Raw genomic sequence first — 23518 nt, 5'->3', positions numbered from 1 at the left:
AAAAGAGAAGAATATGCCTTCTGAAAAAGAGAAGAATATGCCTTTACTAGCCTGAAAAAGTGTCAATATAGCCTTGGTTTTAAGGCCCTAATTTTAAAACCGTACATCAGAATGCTCTGAAATTATGTGAGAGACACACTGGATAGGTGATGTCTCCTCCAGACTTGGAATGAAGCTGGCATAACGTCAGGATTCCTATTTAGAGTAGCCTGAAAAAGAGAAGAATATGCCTTTACTAGCCTGAAAAAGTGTCAATATAGCCTTGGTTTCAAGGCCTTAATTTTAAAACCGTACATCAGAATGCTCTGAAATTATGTGAGAGACACACTGGATAGGTGATGTCTCCTCCAGACTTGGAATTAAGCTGGCATAACGTCAGGATTTCTATTTAGAGTAGCCTGAAAAAGAGAAGAATATGCCTTTACTAGCCTGAAAAAGTGTCAATATAGCCTTGGTTTCAAGGCCTTAATTTTAAAACCGTACATCAGAATGCTCTGAAATTACCTGAGAGACACACTGGATAGGTGATGTCTCCTCCAGACTTGGAATGAAGCTGGCATAACGTCAGGATTCCTATTTAGAGTAGCCTGAAAAAGAGAAGAATATGCCTTTACTAGCCTGAAAAAGTGTCAATATAGCCTTGGTTTCAAGGCCTTAATTTTAAAACCGTACATCAGAATGCTCTGAAATTATGTGAGAGACAAACTGGATAGGTGATGTCTCCTCCAGACTTGGAATGAAGCTGGAATAACGTCAGGATTTCTATTTAGAGTAGCCTGAAAAAGAGAAGAATATGCCTTTACTAGCCTGAAAAAGTGTCAATATAGCCTTGGTTTCAAGGCCTTAATTTTAAAACCGTACATCAGAATGCTCTGAAATTACCTGAGAGAAACACTGGATAGGTGATGTCCCCACCAGACTTGGAATGAAGCTGGCATAACGTCAGGATTCCTATTTAGAGTAGCCTGAAAAAGAGAAGAATATGCCTTCTGAAAAAGAGAAGAATATGCCTTTACTAGCCTGAAAAAGTGTCAATATAGCCTTGGTTTCAAGGCCTTAATTTTAAAACCGTACATCAGAATGCTCTGAAATTAACTGAGAGAAACACTGGATAGGTGATGTCCCACCAGACTTGGAATGAAGCTGGCATAACGTCAGGATTCCTATTTAGAGTAGCCTGAAAAAGAGAAGAATATGCCTTCTGAAAAAGAGAAGAATATGCCTTTACTAGCCTGAAAAAGTGTCAATATAGCCTTGGTTTCAAGGCCTTAATTTTAAAACCGTACATCAGAATGCTCTGAAATTATGTGAGAGACACACTGGATAGGTGATGTCTCCTCCAGACTTGGAATGAAGCTGGAATAACGTCAGGATTTCTATTTAGAGTAGCCTGAAAAAGAGAAGAATATGCCTTTACTAGCCTGAAAAAGTGTCAATATAGCCTTGGTTTCAAGGCCTTAATTTTAAAACCGTACATCAGAATGCTCTGAAATTACCTGAGAGACACACTGGATAGGTGATGTCTCCTCCAGACTTGGAATTAAGCTGGCATAACGTCAGGATTTCTATTTAGAGTAGCCTGAAAAAGAGAAGAATATGCCTTTACTAGCCTGAAAAAGTGTCAATATAGCCTTGGTTTCAAGGCCTTAATTTTAAAACCGTACATCAGAATGCTCTGAAATTACCTGAGAGAAACACTGGATAGGTGATGTCCCACCAGACTTGGAATGAAGCTGGCATAACGTCAGGATTCCTATTTAGAGTAGCCTGAAAAGAGAAGAATATGCCTTCTGAAAAAGAGAAGAATATGCCTTTACTAGCCTGAAAAAGTGTCAATATAGCCTTGGTTTCAAGGCCTAATTTTAAAACCGTACATCAGAATGCTCTGAAATTATGAGAGAGACACACTGGATAGGTGATGTCTCCTCCAGACTTGGAATTAAGCTGGAATAACGTCAGGATTTCTATTTAGAGTAGCCTGAAAAAGAGAAGAATATGCCTTTACTAGCCTGAAAAAGTGTCAATATAGCCTTGGTTTCAAGGCCTTAATTTTAAAACCGTACATCAGAATGCTCTGAAATTATGTGAGAGACACACTGGATAGGTGATGTCTCCTCCAGACTTGGAATGAAGCTGGAATAACGTCAGGATTCCTATTTAGAGTAGCCTGAAAAAGAGAAGAATATGCCTTTACTAGCCTGAAAAAGTGTCAATATAGCCTTGGTTTCAAGGCCTTAATTTTAAAACCGTACATCAGAATGCTCTGAAATTATGTGAGAGACAACTGGATAGGTGATGTCTCCTCCAGACTTGGAATGAAGCTGGAATAACGTCAGGATTCTATTTAGAGTAGCCTGAAAAAGAGAAGAATATGCCTTTACTAGCCTGAAAAAGTGTCAATATAGCCTTGGTTTCAAGGCCTTAATTTTAAAACCGTACATCAGAATGCTCTGAAATTACCTGAGAGAAACACTGGATAGGTGATGTCCTCCAGACTTGGAATGAAGCTGGCATAACGTCAGGATTCCTATTTAGAGTAGCCTGAAAAAGAGAAGAATATGCCTTCTGAAAAAGAGAAGAATATGCCTTTACTAGCCTGAAAAAGTGTCAATATAGCCTTGGTTTCAAGGCCTTAATTTTAAAACCGTACATCAGAATGCTCTGAAATTACCTGAGAGACACACTGGATAGGTGATGTCTCCTCCAGACTTGGAATGAAGCTGGCATAACGTCAGGATTCCTATTTAGAGTAGCCTGAAAAAGAGAAGAATATGCCTTCTGAAAAAGAGAAGAATATGCCTTTACTAGCCTGAAAAAGTGTCAATATAGCCTTGGTTTCAAGGCCTTAATTTAAAACCGTACATCAGAATGCTCTGAAATTACCTGAGAGAACACTGGATAGGTGATGTCCCCACCAGACTTGGAATGAAGCTGGCATAACGTCAGGATTCCTATTTAGAGTAGCCTGAAAAAGAGAAGAATATGCCTTCTGAAAAAGAGAAGAATATGCCTTTACTAGCCTGAAAAAGTGTCAATATAGCCTTGGTTTCAAGGCCTTAATTTTAAAACCGTACATCAGAATGCTCTGAAATTATGTGAGAGACACACTGGATAGGTGATGTCTCCTCCAGACTTGGAATGAAGCTGGCATAACGTCAGGATTTCTATTTAGAGTAGCCTGAAAAAGAGAAGAATATGCCTTTACTAGCCTGAAAAAGTGTCAATATAGCCTTGGTTTCAAGGCCTTAATTTTAAAACCGTACATCAGAATGCTCTGAAATTACCTGAGAGACACACTGGATAGGTGATGTCTCCTCCAGACTTGGAATGAAGCTGGAATAACGTCAGGATTTCTATTTAGAGTAGCCTGAAAAAGAGAAGAATATGCCTTTACTAGCCTGAAAAAGTGTCAATATAGCCTTGGTTTCAAGGCCTTAATTTTAAAACCGTACATCAGAATGCTCTGAAATTACCTGAGAGAAACACTGGATAGGTGATGTCCCCACCAGACTTGGAATGAAGCTGGCATAACGTCAGGATTCCTATTTAGAGTAGCCTGAAAAAGAGAAGAATATGCCTTCTGAAAAAGAGAAGAATATGCCTTTACTAGCCTGAAAAAGTGTCAATATAGCCTTGGTTTCAAGGCCTTAATTTTAAAACCGTACATCAGAATGCTCTGAAATTACCTGAGAGAAACACTGGATAGGTGATGTCCCCTCCAGACTTGGAATGAAGCTGGAATAACGTCAGGATTCCTATTTAGAGTAGCCTGAAAAAGAGAAGAATATGCCTTTACTAGCCTGAAAAAGTGTCAATATAGCCTTGGTTTCAAGGCCTTAATTTTAAAACCGTACATCAGAATGCTCTGAAATTATGTGAGAGACACACTGGATAGGTGATGTCTCCTCCAGACTTGGAATGAAGCTGGCATAACGTCAGGATTCCTATTTAGAGTAGCCTGAAAAAGAGAAGAATATGCCTTCTGAAAAAAGAAGAATATGCCTTTACTAGCCTGAAAAAGTGTCAATATAGCCTTGGTTTCAAGGCCTTAATTTTAAAACCGTACATCAGAATGCTCTGAAATTACCTGAGAGACACACTGGATAGGTGATGTCTCCTCCAGACTTGGAATGAAGCTGGCATAACGTCAGGATTCCTATTTAGAGTAGCCTGAAAAAGAGAAGAATATGCCTTTACTAGCCTGAAAAAGTGTCAATATAGCCTTGGTTTCAAGGCCTTAATTTTAAAACCGTACATCAGAATGCTCTGAAATTACCTGAGAGAAACACTGGATAGGTGATGTCCCCACCAGACTTGGAATGAAGCTGGCATAACGTCAGGATTCCTATTTAGAGTAGCCTGAAAAAGAGAAGAATATGCCTTCTGAAAAAGAGAAGAATATGCCTTTACTAGCCTGAAAAAGTGTCAATATAGCCTTGGTTTCAAGGCCTTAATTTTAAAACCGTACATCAGAATGCTCTGAAATTACCTGAGAGACACACTGGATAGGTGATGTCTCCTCCAGACTTGGAATGAAGCTGGCATAACGTCAGGATTCCTATTTAGAGTAGCCTGAAAAAGAGAAGAATATGCCTTTACTAGCCTGAAAAAGTGTCAATATAGCCTTGGTTTCAAGGCCTTAATTTTAAAACCGTACATCAGAATGCTCTGAAATTACCTGAGAGAAACACTGGATAGGTGATGTCCACCAGACTTGGAATGAAGCTGGCATAACGTCAGGATTCCTATTTAGAGTAGCCTGAAAAAGAGAAGAATATGCCTTCTGAAAAAGAGAAGAATATGCCTTTACTAGCCTGAAAAAGTGTCAATATAGCCTTGGTTTCAAGGCCTTAATTTTAAAACCGTACATCAGAATGCTCTGAAATTATGTGAGAGACACACTGGATAGGTGATGTCTCCTCCAGACTTGGAATGAAGCTGGAATAACGTCAGGATTTCTATTTAGAGTAGCCTGAAAAAGAGAAGAATATGCCTTTACTAGCCTGAAAAAGTGTCAATATAGCCTTGGTTTCAAGGCCTTAATTTTAAAACCGTACATCAGAATGCTCTGAAATTATGTGAGAGACACACTGGATAGGTGATGTCTCCTCCAGACTTGGAATGAAGCTGGCATAACGTCAGGATTTCTATTTAGAGTAGCCTGAAAAAGAGAAGAATATGCCTTTACTAGCCTGAAAAAGTGTCAATATAGCCTTGGTTTCAAGGCCTTAATTTTAAAACCGTACATCAGAATGCTCTGAAATTACCTGAGAGAAACACTGGATAGGTGATGTCCCACCAGACTTGGAATGAAGCTGGCATAACGTCAGGATTCCTATTTAGAGTAGCCTGAAAAAGAGAAGAATATGCCTTCTGAAAAAGAGAAGAATATGCCTTTACTAGCCTGAAAAAGTGTCAATATAGCCTTGGTTTCAAGGCCTTAATTTTAAAACCGTACATCAGAATGCTCTGAAATTACCTGAGAGAAACACTGGATAGGTGATGTGTCCTCCAGACTTGGAATGAAGCTGGCATAACGTCAGGATTCTATTTAGAGTAGCCTGAAAAAGAGAAGAATATGCCTTCTGAAAAAGAGAAGAATATGCCTTTACTAGCCTGAAAAAGTGTCAATATAGCCTTGGTTTCAAGGCCTTAATTTTAAAACCGTACATCAGAATGCTCTGAAATTACCTGAGAGACACACTGGATAGGTGATGTCTCCTCCAGACTTGGAATGAAGCTGGCATAACGTCAGGATTCCTATTTAGAGTAGCCTGAAAAAGAGAAGAATATGCCTTTACTAGCCTGAAAAAGTGTCAATATAGCCTTGGTTTCAAGGCCTTAATTTTAAAACCGTACATCAGAATGCTCTGAAATTATGTGAGAGACACACTGGATAGGTGATGTCTCCTCCAGACTTGGAATGAAGCTGGATAACGTCAGGATTTCTATTTAGAGTAGCCTGAAAAAGAGAAGAATATGCCTTTACTAGCCTGAAAAAGTGTCAATATAGCCTTGGTTTCAAGGCCTTAATTTTAAAACCGTACATCAGAATGCTCTGAAATTACCTGAGAGACACACTGGATAGGTGATGTCTCCTCCAGACTTGGAATGAAGCTGGCATAACGTCAGGATTCCTATTTAGAGTAGCCTGAAAAAGAGAAGAATATGCCTTTACTAGCCTGAAAAAGTGTCAATATAGCCTTGGTTTCAAGGCCTTAATTTTAAAACCGTACATCAGAATGCTCTGAAATTACCTGAGAGACACACTGGATAGGTGATGTCTCCTCCAGACTTGGAATAAGCTGGCATAACGTCAGGATTCTATTTAGAGTAGCCTGAAAAAGAGAAGAATATGCCTTTACTAGCCTGAAAAAGTGTCAATATAGCCTTGGTTTCAAGGCCTTAATTTTAAAACCGTACATCAGAATGCTCTGAAATTACCTGAGAGAAACACTGGATAGGTGATGTCCCCTCCAGACTTGGAATGAAGCTGGCATAACGTCAGGATTCCTATTTAGAGTAGCCTGAAAAAGAGAAGAATATGCCTTTACTAGCCTGAAAAAGTGTCAATATAGCCTTGGTTTCAAGGCCTTAATTTTAAAACCGTACATCAGAATGCTCTGAAATTACCTGAGAGAAACACTGGATAGGTGATGTCCCCACCAGACTTGGAATGAAGCTGGCATAACGTCAGGATTCCTATTTAGAGTAGCCTGAAAAAGAGAAGAATATGCCTTCTGAAAAGAGAAGAATATGCCTTTACTAGCCTGAAAAAGTGTCAATATAGCCTTGGTTTCAAGGCCTTAATTTTAAAACCGTACATCAGAATGCTCTGAAATTATGTGAGAGACACACTGGATAGGTGATGTCTCCTCCAGACTTGGAATGAAGCTGGAATAACGTCAGGATTCTATTTAGAGTAGCCTGAAAAAGAGAAGAATATGCCTTTACTAGCCTGAAAAAGTGTCAATATAGCCTTGGTTTCAAGGCCTTAATTTTAAAACCGTACATCAGAATGCTCTGAAATTACCTGAGAGACACACTGGATAGGTGATGTCTCCTCCAGACTTGGAATTAAGCTGGAATAACGTCAGGATTTCTATTTAGAGTAGCCTGAAAAAGAGAAGAATATGCCTTTACTAGCCTGAAAAAGTGTCAATATAGCCTTGGTTTCAAGGCCTTAATTTTAAAACCGTACATCAGAATGCTCTGAAATTACCTGAGAGAAACACTGGATAGGTGATGTCCCCACCAGACTTGGAATGAAGCTGGCATAACGTCAGGATTCCTATTTAGAGTAGCCTGAAAAAGAGAAGAATATGCCTTTACTAGCCTGAAAAAGTGTCAATATAGCCTTGGTTTCAAGGCCTTAATTTTAAAACCGTACATCAGAATGCTCTGAAATTACCTGAGAGAAACACTGGATAGGTGATGTCCCACCAGACTTGGAATGAAGCTGGCATAACGTCAGGATTCCTATTTAGAGTAGCCTGAAAAAGAGAAGAATATGCCTTCTGAAAAAGAGAAGAATATGCCTTTACTAGCCTGAAAAAGTGTCAATATAGCCTTGGTTTCAAGGCCTTAATTTTAAAACCGTACATCAGAATGCTCTGAAATTACCTGAGAGACACACTGGATAGGTGATGTCTCCTCCAGACTTGGAATGAAGCTGGCATAACGTCAGGATTTCTATTTAGAGTAGCCTGAAAAAGAGAAGAATATGCCTTTACTAGCCTGAAAAAGTGTCAATATAGCCTTGGTTTCAAGGCCTTAATTTTAAAACCGTACATCAGAATGCTCTGAAATTACCTGAGAGACACACTGGATAGGTGATGTCTCCTCCAGACTTGGAATTAAGCTGGAATAACGTCAGGATTTCTATTTAGAGTAGCCTGAAAAAGAGAAGAATATGCCTTTACTAGCCTGAAAAAGTGTCAATATAGCCTTGGTTTCAAGGCCTTAATTTTAAAACCGTACATCAGAATGCTCTGAAATTATGTGAGAGACACACTGGATAGGTGATGTCTCCTCCAGACTTGGAATGAAGCTGGCATAACGTCAGGATTTCTATTTAGAGTAGCCTGAAAAAGAGAAGAATATGCCTTTACTAGCCTGAAAAAGTGTCAATATAGCCTTGGTTTCAAGGCCTTAATTTTAAAACCGTACATCAGAATGCTCTGAAATTACCTGAGAGAAACACTGGATAGGTGATGTCCTCCAGACTTGGAATGAAGCTGGCATAACGTCAGGATTCCTATTTAGAGTAGCCTGAAAAGAGAAGAATATGCCTTCTGAAAAAGAGAAGAATATGCCTTTACTAGCCTGAAAAAGTGTCAATATAGCCTTGGTTTTAAGGCCTTAATTTTAAAACCGTACATCAGAATGCTCTGAAATTATGTGAGAGACACACTGGATAGGTGATGTCTCCTCCAGACTTGGAATGAAGCTGGCATAACGTCAGGATTCCTATTTAGAGTAGCCTGAAAAAGAGAAGAATATGCCTTCTGAAAAAGAGAAGAATATGCCTTTACTAGCCTGAAAAAGTGTCAATATAGCCTTGGTTTCAAGGCCTTAATTTTAAAACCGTACATCAGAATGCTCTGAAATTACCTGAGAGACACACTGGATAGGTGATGTCTCCTCCAGACTTGGAATGAAGCTGGCATAACGTCAGGATTCCTATTTAGAGTAGCCTGAAAAAGAGAAGAATATGCCTTCTGAAAAAGAGAAGAATATGCCTTTACTAGCCTGAAAAAGTGTCAATATAGCCTTGGTTTCAAGGCCTTAATTTTAAAACCGTACATCAGAATGCTCTGAAATTACCTGAGAGACACACTGGATAGGTGATGTCCCCACCAGACTTGGAATGAAGCTGGCATAACGTCAGGATTCCTATTTAGAGTAGCCTGAAAAAGAGAAGAATATGCCTTCTGAAAAAGAGAAGAATATGCCTTTACTAGCCTGAAAAAGTGTCAATATAGCCTTGGTTTCAAGGCCTAATTTTAAAACCGTACATCAGAATGCTCTGAAATTACCTGAGAGACACACTGGATAGGTGATGTCTCCTCCAGACTTGGAATGAAGCTGGCATAACGTCAGGATTCCTATTTAGAGTAGCCTGAAAAAGAGAAGATAGCCTGAAAAGAGAAGAATATGCCTTCTGAAAAAGAGAAGAATATGCCTTTACTAGCCTGAAAAAGTGTCAATATAGCCTTGGTTTCAAGGCCTTAATTTTAAAACCGTACATCAGAATGCTCTGAAATTACCTGAGAGACACACTGGATAGGTGATGTCTCCTCCAGACTTGGAATGAAGCTGGCATAACGTCAGGATTCCTATTTAGAGTAGCCTGAAAAAGAGAAGAATATGCCTTCTGAAAAAGAGAAGAATATGCCTTTACTAGCCTGAAAAAGTGTCAATATAGCCTTGGTTTCAAGGCCTAATTTTAAAACCGTACATCAGAATGCTCTGAAATTATGTGAGAGACACACTGGATAGGTGATGTCTCCTCCAGACTTGGAATGAAGCTGGAATAACGTCAGGATTTCTATTTAGAGTAGCCTGAAAAAGAGAAGAATATGCCTTTACTAGCCTGAAAAAGTGTCAATATAGCCTTGGTTTCAAGGCCTTAATTTTAAAACCGTACATCAGAATGCTCTGAAATTACCTGAGAGAACACTGGATAGGTGATGTCCCCACCAGACTTGGAATGAAGCTGGCATAACGTCAGGATTCCTATTTAGAGTAGCCTGAAAAAGAGAAGAATATGCCTTCTGAAAAAGAGAAGAATATGCCTTTACTAGCCTGAAAAAGTGTCAATATAGCCTTGGTTTAAGGCCCTAATTTTAAAACCGTACATCAGAATGCTCTGAAATTATGTGAGACACACTGGATAGGTGATGTCTCCTCCAGACTTGGAATGAAGCTGGCATAACGTCAGGATTCCTATTTAGAGTAGCCTGAAAAAGAGAAGAATATGCCTTCTGAAAAAGAGAAGAATATGCCTTTACTAGCCTGAAAAAGTGTCAATATAGCCTTGGTTTCAAGGCCTTAATTTTAAAACCGTACATCAGAATGCTCTGAAATTATGTGAGAGACACACTGGATAGGTGATGTCTCCTCCAGACTTGGAATGAAGCTGGCATAACGTCAGGATTTCTATTTAGAGTAGCCTGAAAAAGAGAAGAATATGCCTTTACTAGCCTGAAAAAGTGTCAATATAGCCTTGGTTTCAAGGCCTTAATTTTAAAACCGTACATCAGAATGCTCTGAAATTACCTGAGAGACACACTGGATAGGTGATGTCTCCTCCAGACTTGGAATGAAGCTGGAATAACGTCAGGATTCTATTTAGAGTAGCCTGAAAAAGAGAAGAATATGCCTTTACTAGCCTGAAAAAGTGTCAATATAGCCTTGGTTTCAAGGCCTTAATTTTAAAACCGTACATCAGAATGCTCTGAAATTACCTGAGAGAACACTGGATAGGTGATGTCCCCACCAGACTTGGAATGAAGCTGGCATAACGTCAGGATTCCTATTTAGAGTAGCCTGAAAAGAGAAGAATATGCCTTCTGAAAAGAGAAGAATATGCCTTTACTAGCCTGAAAAAGTGTCAATATAGCCTTGGTTTCAAGGCCTTAATTTTAAAACCGTACATCAGAATGCTCTGAAATTACCTGAGAGAAACACTGGATAGGTGATGTCCCCACCAGACTTGGAATGAAGCTGGCATAACGTCAGGATTCCTATTTAGAGTAGCCTGAAAAAGAGAAGAATATGCCTTCTGAAAAAGAGAAGAATATGCCTTTACTAGCCTGAAAAGTGTCAATATAGCCTTGGTTTCAAGGCCTTAATTTTAAAACCGTACATCAGAATGCTCTGAAATTACCTGAGAGAAACACTGGATAGGTGATGTCTCCTCCAGACTTGGAATGAAGCTGGCATAACGTCAGGATTCCTATTTAGAGTAGCCTGAAAAAGAGAAGAATATGCCTTCTGAAAAAGAGAAGAATATGCCTTTACTAGCCTGAAAAAGTGTCAATATAGCCTTGGTTTCAAGGCCTAATTTTAAAACCGTACATCAGAATGCTCTGAAATTACCTGAGAGACACACTGGATAGGTGATGTCTCCTCCAGACTTGGAATGAAGCTGGCATAACGTCAGGATTCCTATTTAGAGTAGCCTGAAAAAGAGAAATATGCCTTCTGAAAAGAGAAGAATATGCCTTTACTAGCCTGAAAAAGTGTCAATATAGCCTTGGTTTAAGGCCTTAATTTTAAAACCGTACATCAGAATGCTCTGAAATTACCTGAGAGAAACACTGGATAGGTGATGTCCCCACCAGACTTGGAATGAAGCTGGCATAACGTCAGGATTCCTATTTAGAGTAGCCTGAAAAAGAGAAGAATATGCCTTCTGAAAAAGAGAAGAATATGCCTTTACTAGCCTGAAAAAGTGTCAATATAGCCTTGGTTTTAAGGCCCTAATTTTAAAACCGTACATCAGAATGCTCTGAAATTACCTGAGAGACACACTGGATAGGTGATGTCTCCTCCAGACTTGGAATGAAGCTGGCATAACGTCAGGATTCCTATTTAGAGTAGCCTGAAAAAGAGAAGAATATGCCTTCTGAAAAAGAGAAGAATATGCCTTTACTAGCCTGAAAAAGTGTCAATATAGCCTTGGTTTCAAGGCCTTAATTTTAAAACCGTACATCAGAATGCTCTGAAATTATGTGAGAGACACACTGGATAGGTGATGTCTCCTCCAGACTTGGAATGAAGCTGGCATAACGTCAGGATTCCTATTTAGAGTAGCCTGAAAAAGAGAAGAATATGCCTTCTGAAAAAGAGAAGAATATGCCTTTACTAGCCTGAAAAAGTGTCAATATAGCCTTGGTTTCAAGGCCTTAATTTTAAAACCGTACATCAGAATGCTCTGAAATTATGTGAGAGACACACTGGATAGGTGATGTCTCCTCCAGACTTGGAATGAAGCTGGAATAACGTCAGGATTCCTATTTAGAGTAGCCTGAAAAAGAGAAGAATATGCCTTTACTAGCCTGAAAAAGTGTCAATATAGCCTTGGTTTCAAGGCCTTAATTTTAAAACCGTACATCAGAATGCTCTGAAATTACCTGAGAGAAACACTGGATAGGTGATGTCCCCACCAGACTTGGAATGAAGCTGGCATAACGTCAGGATTCCTATTTAGAGTAGCCTGAAAAAGAGAAGAATATGCCTTCTGAAAAAGAGAAGAATATGCCTTTACTAGCCTGAAAAAGTGTCAATATAGCCTTGGTTTCAAGGCCCTAATTTTAAAACCGTACATCAGAATGCTCTGAAATTATGTGAGAGACACACTGGATAGGTGATGTCTCCTCCAGACTTGGAATGAAGCTGGCATAACGTCAGGATTCCTATTTAGAGTAGCCTGAAAAAGAGAAGAATATGCCTTTACTAGCCTGAAAAAGTGTCAATATAGCCTTGGTTTCAAGGCCTTAATTTTAAAACCGTACATCAGAATGCTCTGAAATTACCTGAGAGACACACTGGATAGGTGATGTCCCCACCAGACTTGGAATGAAGCTGGCATAACGTCAGGATTCCTATTTAGAGTAGCCTGAAAAAGAGAAGAATATGCCTTCTGAAAAAGAGAAGAATATGCCTTTACTAGCCTGAAAAAGTGTCAATATAGCCTTGGTTTCAAGGCCTAATTTTAAAACCGTACATCAGAATGCTCTGAAATTATGAGAGACACACTGGATAGGTGATGTCTCCTCCAGACTTGGAATGAAGCTGGCATAACGTCAGGATTCCTATTTAGAGTAGCCTGAAAAAGAGAAGAATATATGCCTTCTGAAAAAGAGAAGAATATGCCTTTACTAGCCTGAAAAAGTGTCAATATAGCCTTGGTTTCAAGGCCTTAATTTTAAAACCGTACATCAGAATGCTCTGAAATTAGTGAGAGACACACTGGATAGGTGATGTCTCCTCCAGACTTGGAATGAAGCTGGAATAACGTCAGGATTTCTATTTAGAGTAGCCTGAAAAGAGAAGAATATGCCTTCTGAAAAAGAGAAGAATATGCCTTTACTAGCCTGAAAAAGTGTCAATATAGCCTTGGTTTCAAGGCCCTAATTTTAAAACCGTACATCAGAATGCTCTGAAATTATGAGAGAGACACACTGGATAGGTGATGTCTCCTCCAGACTTGGAATGAAGCTGGCATAACGTCAGGATTTCTATTTAGAGTAGCCTGAAAAAGAGAAGAATATGCCTTTACTAGCCTGAAAAAGTGTCAATATAGCCTTGGTTTCAAGGCCTTAATTTTAAAACCGTACATCAGAATGCTCTGAAATTACCTGAGAGAACACTGGATAGGTGATGTCCTCCAGACTTGGAATGAAGCTGGCATAACGTCAGGATTCCTATTTAGAGTAGCCTGAAAAAGAGAAGAATATGCCTTCTGAAAAAGAGAAGAATATGCCTTTACTAGCCTGAAAAAGTGTCAATATAGCCTTGGTTTCAAGGCCTAATTTTAAAACCGTACATCAGAATGCTCTGAAATTATGTGAGAGACACACTGGATAGGTGATGTCTCCTCCAGACTTGGAATGAAGCTGGCATAACGTCAGGATTCCTATTTAGAGTAGCCTGAAAAGAGAAGAATATGCCTTCTGAAAAAGAGAAGAATATGCCTTTACTAGCCTGAAAAAGTGTCAATATAGCCTTGGTTTCAAGGCCTTAATTTTAAAACCGTACATCAGAATGCTCTGAAATTATGTGAGAGACACACTGGATAGGTGATGTCTCCTCCAGACTTGGAATTAAGCTGGAATAACGTCAGGATTTCTATTTAGAGTAGCCTGAAAAAGAGAAGAATATGCCTTTACTAGCCTGAAAAAGTGTCAATATAGCCTTGGTTTCAAGGCCTTAATTTTAAAACCGTACATCAGAATGCTCTGAAATTACTGAGAGACACACTGGATAGGTGATGTCTCCTCCAGACTTGGAATGAAGCTGGCATAACGTCAGGATTCTATTTAGAGTAGCCTGAAAAAGAGAAGAATATGCCTTTACTAGCCTGAAAAAGTGTCAATATAGCCTTGGTTTCAAGGCCCTAATTTTAAAACCGTACATCAGAATGCTCTGAAATTATGTGAGAGACACACTGGATAGGTGATGTCTCCACCAGACTTGGAATGAAGCTGGCATAACGTCAGGATTCCTATTTAGAGTAGCCTGAAAAGAGAAAAATATGCCTTCTGAAAAAGAGAAGAATATGCCTTTACTAGCCTGAAAAAGTGTCAATATAGCCTTGGTTTCAAGGCCTTAATTTTAAAACCGTACATCAGAATGCTCTGAAATTACCTGAGAGAAACACTGGATAGGTGATGTCCCACCAGACTTGGAATGAAGCTGGCATAACGTCAGGATTCCTATTTAGAGTAGCCTGAAAAAGAGAAGAATATGCCTTCTGAAAAAGAGAAGAATATGCCTTTACTAGCCTGAAAAAGTGTCAATATAGCCTTGGTTTCAAGGCCTTAATTTTAAAACCGTACATCAGAATGCTCTGAAATTATGTGAGAGACACACTGGATAGGTGATGTCTCCTCCAGACTTGGAATGAAGCTGGCATAACGTCAGGATTCCTATTTAGAGTAGCCTGAAAAAGAGAAGAATATGCCTTCTGAAAAAGAGAAGAATATGCCTTTACTAGCCTGAAAAAGTGTCAATATAGCCTTGGTTTCAAGGCCTTAATTTTAAAACCGTACATCAGAATGCTCTGAAATTACCTGAGAGAAACACTGGATAGGTGATGTCCCCACCAGACTTGGAATGAAGCTGGCATAACGTCAGGATTCCTATTTAGAGTAGCCTGAAAAAGAGAAGAATATGCCTTCTGAAAAAGAGAAGAATATGCCTTTACTAGCCTGAAAAAGTGTCAATATAGCCTTGGTTTCAAGGCCTTAATTTTAAAACCGTACATCAGAATGCTCTGAAATTACCTGAGAGACACACTGGATAGGTGATGTCTCCTCCAGACTTGGAATGAAGCTGGCATAACGTCAGGATTCCTATTTAGAGTAGCCTGAAAAAGAGAAGAATATGCCTTTACTAGCCTGAAAAAGTGTCAATATAGCCTTGGTTTCAAGGCCTTAATTTTAAAACCGTACATCAGAATGCTCTGAAATTATATGAGAGACACACTGGATAGGTGATGTCTCCTCCAGACTTGGAATGAAGCTGGCATAACGTCAGGATTCCTATTTAGAGTAGCCTGAAAAGAGAAGAATATGCCTTCTGAAAAAGAGAAGAATATGCCTTTACTAGCCTGAAAAAGTGTCAATATAGCCTTGGTTTCAAGGCCTTAATTTTAAAACCGTACATCAGAATGCTCTGAAATTACCTGAGAGACACACTGGATAGGTGATGTCTCCTCCAGACTTGGAATGAGCTGGAATAACGTCAGGATTTCTATTTAGAGTAGCCTGAAAAAGAGAAGAATATGCTTTACTAGCCTGAAAAAGTGTCAATATAGCCTTGGTTTCAAGGCCTTAATTTTAAAACCGTACATCAGAATGCTCTGAAATTACCTGAGAGAAACACTGGATAGGTGATGTCCCCACCAGACTTGGAATGAAGCTGGCATAACGTCAGGATTCCTATTTAGAGTAGCCTGAAAAGAGAAGAATATGCCTTCTGAAAAAGAGAAGAATATGCCTTTACTAGCCTGAAAAAGTGTCAATATAGCCTTGGTTTAAGGCCTTAATTTTAAAACCGTACATCAGAATGCTCTGAAATTACCTGAGAGAAACACTGGATAGGTGATGTCCCCCCAGACTTGGAATGAAGCTGGCATAACGTCAGGATTCCTATTTAGAGTAGCCTGAAAAAGAGAAGAATATGCCTTCTGAAAAAGAGAAATATGCCTTTACTAGCCTGAAAAAGTGTCAATATAGCCTCGTCAGGATTCCTTTTAGAGTAGCCTGAAAAGAGAAAATATGCCTTTACTAGCCTGAAAAGTGTCAATATAGCCTTGGTTTAAGGCCTTAATTTTAAAACCGTACATCAGAATGCTCTGAAATTATGTGAGAGACAACACTGGATAGGTGATGTCTCCTCCAGACTTGGAATGAAGCTGGATAACGTCAGGATTCTATTTAGAGTAGCCTGAAAAGAGAAGAATATGCCTTTACTAGCCTGAAAAAGTGTCAATATAGCCTTGGTTTCAAGGCCTTAATTTTAAAACCGTACATCAGAATGCTCTGAAATTACCTGAGAGAAACACTGGATAGGTGATGTCCCCACCAGACTTGGAATGAAGCTGGCATAACGTCAGATTCCTATTTAGAGTAGCCTGAAAAAGAGAAGAATATGCCTTCTGAAAAAGAGAAGAAATGCCTTTACTAGCCTGAAAAAGTGTCAATATAGCCTTGGTTTCAAGGCCTTAATTTTAAAACCGTACATCAGAATGCTCTGAAATTACCTGAGAGAAACACTGGATAGGTGATGTCCCACCAGACTTGGAATGAAGCTGGCATAACGTCAGGATTCCTATTTAGAGTAGCCTGAAAAAGAGAAGAATATGCCTTCTGAAAAGAGAAGAATATGCCTTTACTAGCCTGAAAAAGTGTCAATATAGCCTTGGTTTCAAGGCCTTAATTTTAAAACCGTACATCAGAATGCTCTGAAATTACCTGAGAGAAACACTGGATAGGTGATGTCCCTCCAGACTTGGAATGAAGCTGGCATAACGTCAGGATTCCTATTTAGAGTAGCCTGAAAAAGAGAAGAATATGCCTTTACTAGCCTGAAAAAGTGTCAATATAGCCTTGGTTTCAAGGCCTTAATTTTAAAACCGTACATCAGAATGCTCTGAAATTACCTGAGAGAAACACTGGATAGGTGATGTCCCACCAGACTTGGAATGAAGCTGGCATAACGTCAGGATTCCTATTTAGAGTAGCCTGAAAAAGAGAAGAATATGCCTTCTGAAAAGAGAAGAATATGCCTTTACTAGCCTGAAAAAGTGTCAATATAGCCTTGGTTTCAAGGCCTTAATTTTAAAACCGTACATCAGAATGCTCTGAAATTACCTGAGAGAAACACTGGATAGGTGATGTCCTCCAGACTTGGAATGAAGCTGGCATAACGTCAGGATTCCTATTTAGAGTAGCCTGAAAAAGAGAAGAATATGCCTTTACTAGCCTGAAAAAGTGTCAATATAGCCTTGGTTTCAAGGCCTAATTTTAAAACCGTACATCAGAATGCTCTGAAATTACCTGAGAGAAACACTGGATAGGTGATGTCCCCACCAGACTTGGAATGAAGCTGGCATAACGTCAGGATTCCTATTTAGAGTAGCCTGAAAAGAGAAGAATATGCCTTCTGAAAAAGAGAAGAATATGCCTTTACTAGCCTGAAAAGTGTCAATATAGCCTTGGTTTCAAGGCCTTAATTTTAAAACCGTACATCAGAATGCTCTGAAATTACCTGAGAGAAACACTGGATAGGTGATGTCCCCACCAGACTTGGAATGAAGCTGGCATAACGTCAGGATTCCTATTTAGAGTAGCCTGAAAAAGAGAGAATATGCCTTCTGAAAAAGAGAAGAATATGCCTTTACTAGCCTGAAAAAGTGTCAATATAGCCTTGGTTTCAAGGCCTTAATTTAAAACCGTACATCAGAATGCTCTGAAATTATGTGAGAGACACACTGGATAGGTGATGTCTCCTCCAGACTTGGAATTAAGCTGGATAACGTCAGGATTTCTATTTAGAGTAGCCTGAAAAAGAGAAGAATATGCCTTTACTAGCCTGAAAAGTGTCAATATAGCCTTGGTTTCAAGGCCTTAATTTTAAAACCGTACATCAGAATGCTCTGAAATTACCTGAGAGACACACTGGATAGGTGATGTCTCCTCCAGACTTGGAATGAAGCTGGAATAACGTCAGGATTTCTATTTAGAGTAGCCTGAAAAAGAGAAGAATATGCCTTTACTAGCCTGAAAAAGTGTCAATATAGCCTTGGTTTCAAGGCCTTAATTTTAAAACCGTACATCAGAATGCTCTGAAATTACCTGAGAGAAACACTGGATAGGTGATGTCTCCTCCAGACTTGGAATGAAGCTGGCATAACGTCAGGATTCCTATTTAGAGTAGCCTGAAAAGAGAAGAATATGCCTTCTGAAAAGAGAAGAATATGCCTTTACTAGCCTGAAAAAGTGTCAATATAGCCTTGGTTTCAAGGCCCTAATTTTAAAACCGTACATCAGAATGCTCTGAAATTACCTGAGAGAAACACTGGATAGGTGATGTCCCACCAGACTTGGAATGAAGCTGGCATAACGTCAGGATTCCTATTTAGAGTAGCCTGAAAAAGAGAAGAATATGCCTTCTGAAAAAGAGAAGAATATGCCTTTACTAGCCTGAAAAAGTGTCAATATAGCCTTGGTTTCAAGGCCTTAATTTTAAAACCGTACATCAGAATGCTCTGAAATACTGAGAGACACACTGGATAGGTGATGTCTCCTCCAGACTTGGAATGAAGCTGGAATAACGTCAGGATTTCTATTTAGAGTAGCCTGAAAAAGAGAAGAATATGCCTTTACTAGCCTGAAAAGTGTCAATATAGCCTTGGTTTCAAGGCCTTAATTTTAAAACCGTACATCAGAATGCTCTGAAATTACCTGAGAGACACACTGGATAGGTGATGTCTCCACCAGACTTGGAATGAAGCTGGCATAACGTCAGGATTTCTATTTAGAGTAGCCTGAAAAGAGAAGAATATGCCTTTACTAGCCTGAAAAAGTGTCAATATAGCCTTAATTTTAAAACCGTACATCAGAATGCTCTGAAATTATGTGAGAGACACACTGGATAGGTGATGTCTCCTCCAGACTTGGAATTAAGCTGGAATAACGTCAGGATTCCTATTTAGAGTAGCCTGAAAAAGAGAAGAATATGCCTTTACTAGCCTGAAAAAGTGTCAATATAGCCTTGGTTTCAAGGCCTTAATTTTAAACCGTACATCAGAATGCTCTGAAATTACCTGAGAGACACACTGGATAGGTGATGTCTCCTCCAGACTTGGAATGAAGCTGGAATAACGTCAGGATTTCTATTTAGAGTAGCCTGAAAAAGAGAAGAATATGCCTTTACTAGCCTGAAAAAGTGTCAATATAGCCTTGGTTTCAAGGCCTTAATTTTAAAACCGTACATCAGAATGCTCTGAAATACCTGAGAGAAACACTGGATAGGTGATGTCCCCACCAGACTTGGAATGAAGCTGGCATAACGTCAGGATTCCTTTTAGAGTAGCCTGAAAAGAGAAGAATATGCCTTCTGAAAAAGAGAAGAATATCCTTTACTAGCCTGAAAAAGTGTCAATATAGCCTTGGTTTCAAGGCCTAATTTTAAAACCGTACATCAGAATGCTCTGAAATTACCTGAGAGAAACACTGGATAGGTGATGTCCCACCAGACTTGGAATGAAGCTGGCATAACGTCAGGATTCCTATTTAGAGTAGCCTGAAAAAGAGAAGAATATGCCTTTGAAAAAGAGAGAATATGCTTTACTAGCCTGAAAAAGTGTCAATATAGCCTTGGTTCAAGGCCTTAATTTTAAAACCGTACATCAGAATGCTCTGAAATTATGTGAGAGACACACTGGATAGGTGATGTCTCCTCCAGACTTGGAATTAAGCTGGAATAACGTCAGGATTTCTATTTAGAGTAGCCTGAAAAGAGAAGAATATGCCTTTACTAGCCTGAAAAGTGTCAATATAGCCTTGGTTTCAAGGCCTTAATTTTAAAACCGTACATCAGAATGCTCTGAAATTACCTGAGAGACACACTGGATAGGTGATGTCCCCACCGACTTGGAATGAAGCTGGCATAACGTCAGGATTCCTATTTAGAGTAGCCTGAAAAAGAGAAGAATATGCCTTCTGAAAAAGAGAAGAATATGCCTTTACTAGCCTGAAAAAGTGTCAATATAGCCTTGTTTTTAAGGCCTAATTTTAAAACCGTACATCAGAATGCTCTGAAATTATGTGAGAGACACACTGGATAGGTGATGTCTCCTCCAGACTTGGAATGAAGCTGGCATAACGTCAGGGTTCCTATTTAGAGTAGCCTGAAAAAGAGAAGAATATGCCTTCTGAAAAAGAGAAGAATATGCCTTTGAATATGCCTTTACTAGCCTGAAAAAGTGTCAATATAGCCTTGGTTTCAAGGCCTTAATTTTAAAACCGTACATCAGAATGCTCTGAAATTATGTGAGAGACACACTGGATAGGTGATGTCTCCTCCAGACTTGGAATGAAGCTGGCATAACGTCAGGATTCTATTTAGAGTAGCCTGAAAAAGAGAAGAATATGCCTTCTGAAAAAGAGAAGAATATGCCTTACTAGCCTGAAAAAGTGTCAATATAGCCTTGGTTTCAAGGCTTAATTTTAAACCGTACATCAGAATGCTCTGAAATTACCTGAGAGACACACTGGATAGGTGATGTCCCTCCAGACTTGGAATTAAGCTGGATAACGTCAGGATTTCTATTTAGAGTAGCCTGAAAAAGAGAAGAATATGCCTTTACTAGCCTGAAAAAGTGTCAATATAGCCTTGGTTTCAAGGCCTTAATTTTAAAACCGTACATCAGAATGCTCTGAATTACCTGAGAGAACACTGGATAGGTGATGTCCCCACCAGACTTGGAATGAAGCTGGCATAACGTCAGGATTCCTATTTAGAGTAGCCTGAAAAAGAGAAGAATATGCCTTCTGAAAAAGAGAAGAATATGCCTTTACTAGCCTGAAAAAGTGTCAATATAGCCTTGGTTTAAGGCCTTAATTTTAAAACCGTACATCAGAATGCTCTGAAATATGTGAGAGACACACTGGATAGGTGATGTCTCCTCCAGACTTGGAATAAGCTGGAATAACGTCAGGATTCCTATTTAGAGTAGCCTGAAAAAGAGAAGATATGCCTTACTAGCCTGAAAAAGTGTCAATATAGCCTTGGTTTCAAGGCCTTAATTTAAAAACCGTACATCAGAATGCTCTGAAATTACCTGAGAGACACACTGGATAGGTGATGTCCCCTCCAGACTTGGAATGAAGCTGGCATAACGTCAGGATTCCTATTTAGAGTAGCCTGAAAAAGAGAGAATATGCCTTCTGAAAAAGAGAAGAATATGCCTTTACTAGCCTGAAAAAGTGTCAATATAGCCTTGTTTCAAGGCCTAATTTTAAAACCGTACATCAGAATGCTCTGAAATTATGTGAGAGACACATGGATAGGTGATGTCTCCTCAGACTTGGAATGAAGCTGGCATAACGTCAGGGGTCCTATTTAGAGTAGCCTGAAAAAGAGTAGCCTTCTGAGAGAAGATATGCCTCTGAAAAAGAGAAGAATATGCCTTACTAGCCTGAAAAAGTGTCAATATAGCCTTGGTTTCAAGGCCTTATTTTAAAACCGTACATCAGAATGCTCTGAAATTATGTGAGAGACACACTGGATAGGTGATGTCCCTCCAGACTTGGAATGAAGCTGGCATAACGTCAGGATTTATTTAGAGTAGCCTGAAAAAGAGAGAATATGCCTTCTGAAAAAGAGAAGAATATGCCTTACTAGCCTGAAAAAGTGTCAATATAGCCTTGGTTTTAAGGCCCTAATTTTTAAAACCGTACATCAGAATGCTCTGAAATTATGTGAGAGACACACTGGATAGGTGATGTCTCCTCCAGACTTGGAATGAAGCTGGAATAACGTCAGGATTTCTATTTAGAGTAGCCTGAAAAAAGAGAAGAATATGCCTTTACTAGCCTGAAAAAGTGTCAATATAGCCTTGGTTTCAAGGCCTTAATTTTAAAACCGTACATCAGAATGCTCTGAAATTACCTGAGAGAAACACTGGATAGGTGATGTCCCCACCAGACTTGGAATGAAGCTGGCATAACGTCAGGATTCCTATTTAGAGTAGCCTGAAAAAGAGAAGAATATGCCTTCTGAAAAGAGAAGAATATGCCTTTACTAGCCTGAAAAAAGTGTCAATATAGCCTTTGTTTCAAGGCCCTAATTTTAAAACCGTACATCAGAATGCTCTGAAATTATGTGAGAGACAACTGGATAGGTGATGTCTCCTCCAGACTTGGAATGAAGCTGGCATAACGTCAGGATTCCTATAGAGTAGCCTGAAAAAGAGAAGAATATGCCTTCTGAAAAAGAGAAGAATATGCCTTACTAGCCTGAAAAAAGTGTCAATATAGCTTGGTTTCAAGGCTTAATTTTAAAACCGTACATCAGAATGCTCTGAAATTATGAGAGACACACTGGATAGGTGATGTCTCCTCCAGACTTGGAATGAAGCTGGAATAAGTCAGGATTTATTTAGAGTAGCCTGAAAAGAGAAGAATATGCCTTTACTAGCCTGAAAAAGTGTCAATATAGCCTTGGTTTCAAGGCCTTAATTTTAAAACGTACATCAGAATGCTCTGAATTACCTGAGAGACACACTGGATAGGTGATGTCTCCTCCAGACTTGGAATTAAGCTGAATAACGTCAGGATTCTATTTAGAGTAGCCCTGAAAAGAGAAGATATGCCTTTACTAGCCTGAAAAAGTGTCAATAGCCTTGGTTTCAAGGCCTTAATTTAAAACCGTACATCAGAATGCTCTGAAATTATGTGAGAGACACACTGGATAGGTGATGTCCCACCAGACTTGGAATGAAGCTGGCATAACGTCAGGATTCTATTTAGAGTAGCCTGAAAAAGAGAAGAATATGCCTTCTGAAAAAGAGAAGAATATGCCTTACTAGCCTGAAAAAGTGTCAATATAGCCTTGGTTTCAAGGCCTTATTTTAAAACCGTACATCAGAATGCTCTGAAATTACCTGAGAGACACACTGGATAGGTGATGTTCCCCCAGACTTGGAATGAAGCTGGAATAACGTCAGGATTCTATTTAGAGTAGCCTGAAAAGAGAAGAATATGCCCTGAAAAAGAGAAAGAAAGCCTTACTAGCCTGAAAAATATAGCCTTGGTTTCAAGGCCTTAATTTTAAAACCGTACTACATCAGAATGCTCTGAAATTATGTGAGAGACACATGGATAGGTGATGTCTCCTCAGACTTGGAATGAAGCTGGCATAACGTCAGGATTCCTATTTAGAGTAGCCTGGAAAAAGAGAAGAATATGCCTTCTGAAAAAGAGAAGAATATGCCTTTACTAGCCTGAAAAAGTGTCAATATAGCCTTGGTTTCAAGGCCTCTTTTTAAAACGCATCAGAATGCTCTGAAATACCTGAGAGACACACTGGATAGGTGATGTCCCCACCAGACTTGGAATGAAGCTGGCATAACGTCAGGATTCCATTTAGAGTAGCCTGAAAAAGAGAAGAAGATCCTGAAAAAGAGAAGAATATGCCTTTACTAGCCTGAAAAAGTGTCAATATAGCCTTGGTTTAAGGCCTTAATTTTAAAACCGTACATCAGAATGCTCTGAAATTA

The sequence above is a fragment of the Etheostoma spectabile genome, unplaced genomic scaffold (genome assembly GCF_008692095.1).
Source record: "Etheostoma spectabile isolate EspeVRDwgs_2016 unplaced genomic scaffold, UIUC_Espe_1.0 scaffold00008632, whole genome shotgun sequence".
Classification (NCBI taxonomy): Eukaryota; Metazoa; Chordata; class Actinopteri; order Perciformes; family Percidae; genus Etheostoma; species Etheostoma spectabile.
The sequence above is the reverse complement of the archived record's forward strand: the minus strand, read 5'-3'. Positions refer to the sequence as shown.